We start from the raw sequence: 13,288 nt of genomic DNA, 5'->3' as shown, positions 1-13,288 counted from the left end.
ATTCAAATCTAGCTGAGCCCTAAATTAAAATCTAGCAATCTTTATATTAAAATCTAGTGACCTCTACTGTAAAATCTATTTGAGCCCTATAATAAAATCTAGCGACCTCTATTTTAAAATCTAGCAAGCTCTATATTAAAATCTAGGGCTCTACATTGAAATCTAGTGAGCTCTATATTAAAAGCTTGTGAGATTTATATTAAAAGCTTGTGAGCTATATATCAAAATCTAGTGAGCTCTATATTAAAGTCTAGTGAGTTCTATATTAAAATCTATTGAACTCTATATTGGAATCTAGTGAGCTCTATATCAAAATCTTGTGAACTCTGTATTAAAATCTAGCAAGCTCTATATTCAAATTTATATATTAAAATCTAGCTGAGCCCTATATTAAAATCTAGCAAGCTCTATATCAAAATCTAGCAAGCTCCATATTCAAATCTGGCGAGCTCTACATTAAAATCTAGCGAGCTCTACATTAAAATCTAGTGAGCTCTATATTAAAATCTAGTGAGCTCTATATTAAAATCTAGTGAGCTCTATATTCAAATTTTGTGAGCTCTATATTAAAGTCTAGTGAGCTCTATATTAATGTCTAGTGAGCTCTATATTGAAGTCTAGTGAGCTCTACATCAAAATCTCTAGTGAGCTGAGCTATATTAAAATCTAGAAATCTTCTGAAAATCTAGTCTGTATTAAAAAATCTAGCAAATTGGAATCTATATATTCAAATCTATATTCAAATCTAGCTGAGCCCTATATTAAAATCTAGCAATCTTTATATTAAAATCTAGTGACCTCTACTGTAAAATCTATTTGAGCCCTATAATAAAATCTAGAACTCTATATTGAATCCTCTATTTTAAAATCTAGCAAGCTCTATATAAAAATCTAGGGCTCTACATTAAAATCTAGTGAGCTCTATATTAAAATCTAGTGAGATTTATATTAAAATCTAGTGAGCTATATATTAAAATCTTGCGAGCTCTATATCAAAATCTAGTGAGCTCTATATTAAAGTCGAGTGAGTTCTATATTAAAATCTATTGAGCTCTATATTGGAATCTAGTGAGCTCTATATCAAAATCTTGTGAACTCTGTATTAAAATCTAGCAAGCTCTATATTCAAATGTACATATTAAAATCTAGCTGAGCCCTATATTAAAATCTAGCAAGCTCCATATTCAAATCTGGCAAGCTCTACATTAAAATCTGGTGAGCTCTACTATTAAAATCTAGTGAGCTCTATATTAAAATCTAGTGAGCTCTATATTAAAATCTAGTGAGCTCTATATTAAAATCTAGTGAGATCTTACTAAAATCTAGTGAGATCTATATTAAAATCTAGCGAGCTCTACATTAAAATCTAGCGAGTTCTACATTAAAATCTAGCGACATTAAAATCTAGCGAGGTCTATATTAAAATCTAGTGAGCTCTATATTAAAATCTAGAGAGATCTATATTAAAATCTAGCAATCTCTATATTAAAATCTAGTTAGATCTATATTAAAATCTAGTGAGCTCTAAATTAAAGTCTAGTGAGCTCTATATTAAAATCTAGTGAGATGTATATTAAAATCTAGTGAGATGTATATTAAAATCTAGTGAGATGTACAGTGATCCTAGTGAGCGAAAGTATTATATTAAAATCTAGGAGATGTATATTAAAATCCCCCTTGAACTTTGCGACCTTTTGCCACATTTCATTTGAGCCCTATAATAAAATCTAGCTCTTATTTTAAAATCTAGGCTTCAAACATAAAGATATAAAACTGTATTTTTTGTGTGAAGAATCAACAACAAGTGGGACACAATCATGAAGTGGAACGACATTTATTGGATATTTCAAACTTTTTTAACAAATCAAAAACTGAAAAATTGGGCGTGCAAAATTATTCAGCCCCCTTAAGTTAATACTTTGTAGCACCACCTTTTGCTGCGATTACAGCTGTAAGTCGCTTGGGGTATGTCTCTATCAGTTTTGCACATCGAGAGACTGAAATTTTTCCCCATTCCTTCTTGCAAAACAGCTCGAGCTCAGTGAGGTTGGATGGAGAGCATTTGTGAACAGCAGTTTTCAGTTCTTTCCACAGATTCTCGATTGGATTCAGGTCTGGACTTTGACTTGGCCATTCTAACACCTGGATATGTTTATTTTTGAACCATTCCATTGTAGATTTTGCTTTATGTTTTGGATCATTGTCTTGTTGGAAGACAAATCTCCGTCCCAGTCTCAGGTCTTTTGCAGACTCCATCAGGTTTTCTTCCAGAATGGTCCTGTATTTGGCTCCATCCATCTTCCATCAATTTTAACCATCTTCCCTGTCCCTGCTGAAGAAAAGCAGGCCCAAACCATGATGCTGCCACCACCATGTTTGACAGTGGGGATGGTGTGTTCAGGGTGATGAGCTGTGTTGCTTTTACGCCAAACATAACGTTTTGCATTGTTGCCAAAAAGTTACATTTTGGTTTCATCTGACCAGAGCACCTTCTTCCACATGTTTGGTGTGTCTCCCAGGTGGCTTGTGGCAAACTTTAAATGACACTTTTTATGGATATCTTTAAGAAATGGCTTTCTTCTTGCCACTCTTCCATAAAGGCCAGATTTGTGCAATATACAACTGATTGTTGTCCTATGGACAGAGTCTCCCACCTCAGCTGTAGATCTCTGCAGTTCATCCAGAGTGATCATGGGCCTCTTGGCTGCATCTCTGATCAGTCTTCTCCTTGTATGAGCTGAAAGTTTAGAGGGACGGCCAGGTCTTGGTAGATTTGCAGTGGTCTGATACTCCTTCCATTTCAATATTTTCGCTTGCACAGTGCTCCTTGGGATGTTTAAAGCTTGGGAAATCTTTTTGTATCCAAATCCGGCTTTAAACTTCTTCACAACAGTATCTCGGACCTGCCTGGTGTGTTCCTTGTTCTTCATGATGCTCTCTGCGCTTTTAACGGAGCTCTGAGACTATCACAGTGCAGGTGCATTTATATGGAGACTTGATTACACACAGGTGGATTGTATTTATCATCATTAGTCATTTAGGTCAACATTGGATCATTCAGAGATCCTCACTGAACTTCTGGAGAGAGTTTGCTACACTAAAAGTAAAGGGGCTGAATAATTTTGCACGCCCAATTTTTCAGTTTTTGATTTGTTAAAAAAGTTTGAAATATCCAATAAATGTCATTCCACTTCATGATTGTGTCCCACTTGTTGTTGATTCTTCACAAAAAAATACAGTTTTATATCTTTATGTTTGAAGCCTGAAATGTGGCAAAAGGTCGCAAAGTTCAAGGGGGCCGAATACTTTCGCAAGGCACTGTATATTAAAATCTAGTGAGATCTATATTAAAAGCTAGCTGACTGGGACAAACAAAATTATGTCAATTATGAGCAGTGCTCCTTAACAACAACAACTCCGTTTGGGTGAAAGGGGTAAGAGTTCAAATTCATGGCATGTCCTACAGCAGGTCAACTATGTCTTGAATAAAATATTCCACTTGCACGCTATTAAGTAATCTGAGTTAACCTTTCCTTGTGAATCATGACATTGTTTAATTTTAATAACACGCATATTAGGTAAAGAGGTGCCAATGGCTGTGCACTGTCAAGACTGAAAAGGATTATGGAGCAGCCTGGGCCACAGCTACATGACAGATCCCTAACAGTTCCAAGGCCAAAACTAATTCAGTGTAGCAGGCTTCTGGATTGGCTTGGAGTGTGAAGCCCGGGGAAATTATGTCGAAACCCTTCAATCCATAGAGGACAATGCTTAATAAATAATCTTCCTGTTTACCTCTGACTGTCCACCACTTGCTATTGGTCACCTTTTGACCCAGTCTGGTTTTAATCCATTTCAATTCATCTCAAGGACATTTTTAGGGAATATCTTTGGTAGGGGGATGGGAGGGAAGGAATGAATGAAGGGAGGAAGGGAGGGAAATAACCACTTGTGTGTGTTTGAAGAGCTAGATTTATCCTTGTCTTTACAGCTATGAGATGTCTTGATCTTTTTAAAACCCTGCCCTTGGCTAAAAGGCCTTGTCTCTAATGTGATATTTAAAGTGACATTCTTCTCCTCCTCCCAGGGCCACTCTGTGACTTGTACTGGTCCTATGAGTGGAGAGGAGAGGGATGTGCACTTCGATTACCCACACAGCTCCACCTCACATGTACTAACAGGCCCTGTTTGATCTGAGCACATTAAAAATCTGCTATAAGAGAAACATTAAAAACTTAACGTCATCTTAAATTTTTACATCTGTAGTTACAAGCCAAATGGTTAAGAATAAGCACATAGGCTTGTAGTTATAATGGCATACAGCACAGTCGTTCACTGAGCAATTAAGAGTGAAGCAGTGATACACTAGGTACTAACAAGCATCACATCTGACATGGTGCCAATGTTTAATGAAAACAATTTCCACTATCTCCACAGATGTAAGAGCAGTGAGACTGGTTTATGGGACTGGGTCTATGTTTAAGACCAGCAGTGGATGAGGTTTGGACGATTGAGTGGACCAGAGATGAGTGTAAAGTCAGACACATGTAGAAAATGTTTTTACATTTTTTTCGTTTTGCTCACTACTTCTGGTTTCTTGGGGAAAATATTCTCTCTAAAGTTGTGTATTTCTTGGTTTATTAACTTGTTCTGTCCATTGCTCTCTATTTCATATATTTAACCCTTAAATCCAACTCCACAATTAAATAACTTTTCATTCTCAGAATGGCAGCTTTTCCCCCAGTCATATGTCAAACAGAAATGCCTCTGAGCACTGCTCCAAAATTAGCTTGGGGCTGAAATCCAACTTCAGCCATCCACCACCAGCTGAGGCAGAACTGGCCCAGGACCAGTGCTTGAAGGGCCTCTTTTAAAGCACTCTCCTCTCCCCATTCTAGCCTAACCACCTATCGCACAACACACTTCACCCCCAATCTAATCATGCCCAGTGCTCCACTTTGCCCCCTAACGCCCCATTAATAACTTAGCCCCTATCATAAACTCACGAAATCAAACTGTGCCCACTGACTGCTGTGCCAGGCAGCAATCTCATTCTGCCAGACTGCCCACCCAAAACACACTGCTGCACATCAGCATTTCAATCCGCTCGAAACCGTATCGTTGTGTTGCAGATAGAGGCGATAGATCTTCATTCATCAACCCTAACCTATCTGCTCCTTGTTCTCAATCAGAGGGTCTCCTCTGTGGGCCAGTTATAGTGTCTTAACCTGCATGCCTCAGTCATGTGCCGCGCACGGTGCCTCCGCATTATTCACACTATTTGGGGACACTAATCATTGTCAAGAGAGAATAACCAAACGAAACAGATGACCGCAAATAATGTGGCTTAATAGTACCCACTGTGCACACACTGGTTGACTCAACGTTGCTTCCACGTTATTTCAGTGAAATTACGTTGAACCAACGTGGAATAGACGTCTGTACCCAGTGGGTATAGCCTAATAACTTTTTCTCAGAACTAGTGGCCTATTGAATAGCACATATTTAATAAGCCACACATTCGGCTACTCAGCAGAACTGTGAAATACGAGCCATAACAATACAATTATTTTAATTATAGGCAATTTTATTTTATTTTAATTAGGCTACTGTCCTGTGCATTTATCAATTGTTATCAATGCCATTTGCCAAAGACACGACACCAATGTCAGAAACAGGCAATTTAACGAGACGCGCATATGTTTTCTTATGAATTAAGTATGAAGTACACGAATCACTTGACTTTCCTGTTTCATTCGTACGCACTCTCACCAAATTAAATGTATCGTCTCGCCACAATTCATGGTTAAAGGCGCCGAAACCCCTCACATTTCAAGACGATAATGTAGGCTATCCGCTTGTTTCTTTCCAGAAACATGGTTTATATTCCGTCCTATCAACTCTGAAACGCGGTCCTTATTAAAGCAATAGCCTTGACATTTATCAGTTTACTGTGCGTGCACGCACAGACGAACGAGCGCACAAACCCACACATACAGACACCACCGCATTCATTTCGTTAACGACAACCGCAAATGAAATATATTGGAACAGCGAAAACTATTCAGCAGATAAAGAATAGGCTGGTTATACCCCAACGCCGCCTTATGGAAGCTGAGAATCCAAAGTCAAACCACGGGATTTGTTTAACATGCGATACACGAATAACGTCCCTTATACTCGGATACCATTTAATGAATCTTACCTTTCCTTTTAATATATTCCTTAAACTGCAGAGGCGTAGCCTATAGTCAACGTCTTCTCTCCCCTCTCCCTCTCTCACTCTCGTCCTTTCTCTCGCTCTCCAACCCGCTCTCCAACCCACCCTCTCTCTCTCTCTCTCTCTCTCTCTCTCTCTCTCTCAAATTGATTCACCCTTTTTCGGCGCTTGTACCACAGTGCCGTGTTTAGCCGACCTAAGAAAGCAGAGCCCGTTCATCTTACATGGCCAGATGGAAAAATACAACCACCGAAAGTGGGTGATTGAAAAATCATGACGAAACATAGGCCTAGTAAACTATTTCGTGTATATACGAATTGTTGAGGATAAATATAGACATCTAATAGAAACATGTCCGTTTCTCCAGGCATGCGTAGGCCACTAATAAACACGCGCGCACGGCTGGAAGGGATGAGAATTTACAACAAACGACAACAGAAAATTAACCTTCTCCCATTGATTGAGACCAGTCTGGTTGAATAGGATTATTTTCCCTGGTCTCGGAGTCAGGACAGGCAGGACGATTAATAACTTAAATAACTTTATTAAATATGTAGGCTAGTCTTTCTTATTATATATATATATATATATATATATTTCTTATACAATTAAGTACTGCACCTCTCTTGTGTAGATGCACCTTGACATTCCCGGTATCCAACGCGTAGGTGTTTACTATTGTCGGTATTGCGCTTGGGTGGTGCACATCCCACTCCTCTCATTGCGATGCAACGAGGACGCAATGCCTTTTGCTATATAGATTCATACACCAGCAGCGTCCTAAACACGTTGTTATTGTACTAAATAGTTTAGTTTCTCAAAGTTGGGGCAACAATATCAATCACTATAATTAAATTAATGCCAAAGTTGTTGCGCAAATGAATGTCACACACTCCAAGACGCAACAAATTGAGTATTTGAAAAGGTGGCCATATTACCCAGGCTTTAGGGTGCAGGTGTGTGAAGGTGAACACACATTTGTCACATGTCACAAATAGCAGATCATGTCAGACACATATTCTCACTGCTTCACTGTGTTTAATGGACTACCGGTTCTGATGTGGCAGGGCCTGCAAAATATTACAGACTACAAACCAAGAGCTGCCCACAACCAAGAGCTGCCCAGTGACAGAGCCTACCAGACAAGCTAAATAACTTCTATGCTTGCTTCCAGGCAAGTAACACTGAAACATGCATAATAGCATCAGCTGTTCCTGGGGACTGTGCAATCACTATTGTTTTCCACACTGCCCTTTGGACAAAAGGAACACCTATTCATTGATTACAGCTCAGCGTTCAACATCATAGTGCCCTCAAAGCTCTTCACTAAGCTAAGGTCCCTGGAACTAAACACCTCTGAAACTGGATCTTGGACTTCCTGACGGGCCACCCGTAGGTGGTAAGGGTAGGTAACAACACATCCGCCACGCTGATCCTCAACACGGGGGCCCCTCAGGGGTCCGTGCTTAGTCCCCTCCTGTACTCCCTGTTCACTCATGACTGCACGGCCAGGCACAACTCCAACACCATCATTAAGTTTGCTGATGACACAACAGTGGTAGGCCTAATCACAGACAATGATGAGACAGCCTATAGGGAGGAGGTCAGAGACCTGACTGTGTGGTGCAAGGACAACAACCTCTCCATCAACGTGATCAAGACAAAGGAGATGATTGTGGACTGCAGGAAAAGGAGAACTGAGCAGTCCCCCATTCTCATCAACAGGGTTGTGGTGGAGCAGGTTGAGAGCTTCAAGTTCCTTGGCGTCCACATCACCAACAAACTAACATGGTCCAAGCACACCAAGACAGCCGTGAAGAGGGCACGATACAACCTATCCCCCTCAGGAGACTGAAAAGATTTGGCATGGGTCCTCCAATCCTCAAAAGGTTTTACACCTGCACCATCGAGAGCATCCTGATGCATCACTGTCTGGTATGGCAACTGCTTCGCCTCCGACCGCAAGACACTACAGTGGTTAGTGCGTACGGCCTAGTACATCACCGGGGCCAAGCTTCCTGCCATCCAGGACCTCTATACCAGGCGGTGTCAGAGGAAGACCATAAAAATTGTCAAAGACTCCAACCACCCTAGTCATAGACTGTTCTCTCTGCTACCGCATCGCAAGCGGTACCGGAGCGCCAAGTCTAGGTTCAAGAGGCTCCTAAAATAGCTTCTACCCCCAAGCCATGAGACTCCTGAACAGCTAATCAAATGGCTACCCAGACTATTTGCATTGCCCTCCCCACTGGAATGCTGCTGCTACTGTCTGTTATATCTATGCATAGCACTTTAATAACTCTACCTACATGTACAACATATTACCTCAATTACCTTGATACCAGTGAACCCACACATTGACTCTGTACCGGGACCCCCTGTATATAGCCCCGCTATTGTTATTTACTGCTGCTCTTTAATCATTTGTTATTCTTATCTCTTACTTTCTTTTTGTATTTTCTTAAAACTGAATTGTTGGTTAAGTGCTTGTAAGTAAGCATTTCACTGTAAGGTCTACTACACCTGTTGTATTGTGCGCATGTGACAAATACAATTTACTTTGATTTGATTTAGATCGAAAAGCGTGTGCTGTTGTGAACGGTGGAGGCTACTAAGGGGAGGATGACTTATAGTAATGGCTGGAATGGAGTCAATGGAATGGTATCAAACGCATGGTTTCCATGTGGTTGATACCACTTCATTGACTCCATTCCAGCCATTATTATGAGCCATCCTCCCCTCAGCATCCTCCAGTGAAATACATATAATCCTGCCAGAAAGCTGATGAAGATAAATGTGCATCTGTGTGTTTTTAGTTGTTACTCTACAGGTTATACTCAGGGTTTGAAGTTGAGTAGGTAGAGATAGAGAGAGAGGGGGGAGAGAGAGAGAGGGAGAGAGGAGAGAGAGAGAGAGGGAGGGAGAGGGGAAGAGAAGTTGGAAGAGGGAGGGGGGAGAGGGAGAGAGATAGAGTGAAAGGGATATAGAGAGAGAGAGAGCATGAGCGTGTGTGTGTGTGTGTGAGAGAGAGAGAAAGTGAGGGGGATAGAGAGAAAAATAGTGTTTGGGTGTATGTGTGAGATATGTGGGATAGAGAGATAGGGAGAGAGAGAACGAGTGTGTGTGAGAGAGAGAGACAGATAGAGAGAGTGTGTGTGTGAGAGGGGGAAGGTAGAGATGCACGTGTGCTTTTATTAGGGAACGTTCTCTGCTATTTGGCTCTGACAGGTTCCCTTGGCAACGATCAAGCACATACAGTACCTAGAGCCCCACCCCCAGCACACACATTCACTTATTGCTATGAATCTTTCAGAACGGGTCTGTGTTCTCTCCATTTAGTATGATTTCTCTCAAATATGAGATCAATATTGTGATACTCATGGATGGGAGGGGGCATGTCAGTGGGAGACAGCGATTGGGGGACAGAGAGGAAGGAGAGGTCAATGCGATGAGAGACTGTGTCTATGCAATAGAGAGAGAGAGAGGGAGAGAAGGGGGACAGGGGATAATCAGATGGGCAATTAGTGGTGAATTGATAACGTTCTATATTCAGACATGGTGAATCAGTCTTTTTCACAGCCCCTCTTCTCTTTCTCTCTCTGACACACACACTGAACAGAACTTCTGTTTGTGCGAACGCAGCCTGCTTCACCGTCATGTCCTATCTCCCTATACCTTCCTTGTCATTCCATGTGAGTAACAGACCATTTCATGAAAGTCAGTATGTTACATGTGATTGGGGCTCCCTCTAAGGTCTGTGTTTGGAATGGTGCCCACTCAATGCCCCCATTATGTACATGGCCTAAGCTGCCCCCCAACCCCTTACCCCCCACCGTCTCTCTTCCGTTTACCCCACCAGTCCCACTCGCTGCAGTACACAATAAGCACTCACTCCACTGACATATCTATACGATTAGCTTTTTTTTCTCCCTCCTCCTCTCCTTCCTGTCCCCTACCCCCTCCATCTCTTTCTGCAGTAACGGTGTGCCATTGTTCACAGCCTATAGATGCCCCCTGGAATTCCATACCAATGTGCAGTGCTTTTGCATTGCATCGCTCTCCCCTCCTCCTTCTCCCCTCCCCTGCATGCCTCCCTCCATCCCTTTCTCTATTAAATTTCCAGTCACACAACAGTGCAGTGGATATCCCTCCCTCTCTCTAACTCACACACACCACATCCCTCCCTCCTCCTCTCCCTCTCTTCTTCTCTCTCTCACACAGAGCTGTTGTCTGTCTGCCTGGATCTCTATCACTGCCTCTTGATATTGACTGTTCTTTCTCCACTTTGAACCTCTCAATCTCTCTCACCCTTGATATAGACCGCTCTCTTTTCACCTCCAATCTCTTCATCTCTCCACCCTCATCATTTAAAAGAGCCACACACACGTCCACTCCTCCATCCAACTCTCTCTTTCTCCCTCGCCGTTTGTGTCCCTGTACCGCAGTGTCTGCTCAGGCTGTATGATCAGGAGTGACCCCCTCTCTCCGGCGCTGGGTTCTGTCCTGGCCGTCAGGGCAGCCTATAAATGACTGATTGAGTGGACACCAGGGACTGTAGGGTATGAAGTGAGCCAGACACGCCGGCCGAGCGGGAGGCACCCCGTTTCTCTCCTCAGTAGCTCAGAGCTGAACTCTCTGCATCATCTGGGGGCCTTGGGAGACCTTTGGTCTTTATCTGGTGGGTTAACAGCATGGACCCCAGCAGTAGACAACAACCTGTGATACATACCAAATTCAACATTCATCTCTTGTGAGTAGCCAGGCTAGGATCCATCCATGCTCTGAAGCTTAGCTTTACACTCTGAAAGAGGAGCTGCACTCTGACACAGAGTTAACCAAGCCTGCATCTTCACCTCTGTGTCGATAGACCTCCTCCATCACAAACACCATCTGGCACCCCACATCCATTAGGCAGCATTGACCTCCACCACCAGGCCCAGTGTACCTTGACCACCAGTTCCAGTGTACCTTGACCACCAGGCCCAGTGTAGCTCCACCACCAGGCCCAGTGTAGCTCCACCACCAGGCTCAGTGTAGCTTCACCAGCAGGCCCAGTGTAGCTCCACCACCAGGCCCAGTGTAGCTCCACCACCAGGCCCAGTGTACCTCCACCACCAGGCCCAGTGTACCTCCACCACCAGGCCCTAAAAAGTAAAGACCAATCCAATTTAAGGCATGATATGATCCCCTCTCCAGGCTAAATGTAGCTGTACCAGAAGGCAGTAAAAACACATCCACTCACCGCTAGACCTGATAACACTCCTCTCCTCCAGCATGCCATAAAACAAACTCTGCCCCCAGGCCCATAAACCCCATCAGGCCCAACACTACTTCTGCCACCAGGCCAATAAACTCCATCTCCAGGCCCTATAAACACCCAGGCTCACACAATGGCCCACTGTCCCCTTGACAACCAGGACAGACAGACCACAGCTAGAAAAACAGCATCAACAATCCCATTCAATAACATAGAAAAAAGAGCCTGTCACATCTGCTCTATCAACTCAATATATCACAACAAAATCATCATACTTTACTTTTAGTCTCATGCGTACTATTCCGCTACTCCCTGCTCATATGGTAGAAGCAACATTTCAGAGACGTGTAGCTGGCATTAAAGGACACGCAGTGATGTCGAAATACGGAGAGATTAACTCAGCCCATTAGAAAGACAGAAGAGAAAAGGAGAAAGAGAGAGAATGTCAGCTCACAGGGTCGACCAGTGATGGAAGGAGGGAGGCAGATGAGAGATGGAACGCCAGCCACTGGGGGACTAGTCAGTGTCTCTGTCTTTCCGTCTGTGTGAGTACGTGAGGGAGAGGTGGAGAAAAAAGCTTAGAAACAAGAACCCAGTGTCATGGTATCTAAGCAACCATCTCCGTCTCCCTGGTGACAGGGACTGACATCACTTCCCGTCTGTGCATCTGCACAGGGCTAACAATGTGTTGGTCTGTGGGGTAATAAGGTTCAAGTGTACATAATGTTTCGTTTGCATGTGTATACAGCTCACTGGACTGTGTGCAGTTAGTACCGGTGTCTGTGTATAATACACGCTACAGGATTTATTGGCAACAATATTTAATGGACGAGTTGAGTTATGCGAGTGTCTGCAATGTGTGTGTGTTTAGTCTGTTTTTAGCCGTGTGAAGCTCATTTTGGGCACATATGTGGACACTGCCATGTGCGCATGCGGTCAGCCTGATTGTGCATTATGCCAGGGAAAACATGGCCAAGCGAAACACACTTTAAACTATATATCGCCATCTGGTATAACTACTTGGCACAGGAGGCCTCGGTATGGTTCCACAACATATTGGAGTAGTTAGAATTAACACTGACACCATTTGGCAGAAACACACTTTAAACTATATATCGGTGTGTCTATTTTAGTCATTCTCACACACTGCTGTCGTGTTAATACACACATTCAGACAGACTACTGTCAGAAAGAGTTGGATAACAGGCATTCAGGCACAGATCAATCTATGTCAGGGCTCTCAAACCCTGTTCCTGGAGAGGTAGCTCTCCAGGAACAGGACTGTAGTGAAAACCTACAGTCTTGTAGTGAAAACCTACAGGACAGTAGCTCTCCAGGAACAGGACTGTAGTGAAAACCTTTCTCCAGGAACAGGACTGTAGTGAAAACCTCCAGGACAGTAGCTTCCAGGAACAGGACTTAGAAAACCTCAGGACAGTAGCTCTCCAGGAACAGGACTGTAGTGAAAACCTACAGGACAGTAGCTCTCCAGGAACAGGACTGTAGTGAAAACCTACAGTAGGACAGTGTAGTGAAAACCTACAGGACTCTCTCAGGAACAGGACTGTAGTGAAAACCTACAGGACAGTAGCTCTCCAGGAACAGGACTGTAGTGAAAACCTACAGGACAGTAGCTCTCCAGGAACAGGACTGTAGCTGAAAACCTACAGGACAGTAGCTCTCCAGGAACAGGACTGTAGTGAAAACCTACAGGACAGTAGCTCTCCAGGAACAGGACTGTAGTGAAAACCTACAGGACAGTAGCTCTCCAGGAACAGGACTGTAGTGAAAACCTACAGAACGGTAGCTCT

The 13,288-nt window shown here is 43.0% G+C and overlaps 1 protein-coding gene across 1 annotated transcript in view; it reads right to left on the bottom strand.

The window, feature by feature from the left end:
* Nucleotides 1–6,300, bottom strand: part of LOC135555347 (leucine-rich repeat-containing protein 4B-like) — a 44,733-nt gene extending 38,433 nt beyond the window's left edge. Inside the window, exon 1 of the mRNA XM_064987695.1 lies at nt 6,206–6,300. The gene's annotated coding sequence lies outside the window, so the exon portion shown is untranslated. The remainder of the gene's footprint in view (nt 1–6,205) is intronic.
* Between the last annotated feature and the right edge of the window lie 6,988 nt (nt 6,301–13,288).

Source organism: Oncorhynchus masou, chromosome 15 (genome assembly GCF_036934945.1).
Source record: "Oncorhynchus masou masou isolate Uvic2021 chromosome 15, UVic_Omas_1.1, whole genome shotgun sequence".
Taxonomy (NCBI): Eukaryota; Metazoa; Chordata; class Actinopteri; order Salmoniformes; family Salmonidae; genus Oncorhynchus; species Oncorhynchus masou.
This window is presented reverse-complemented; position numbering and strand designations above follow the sequence as displayed.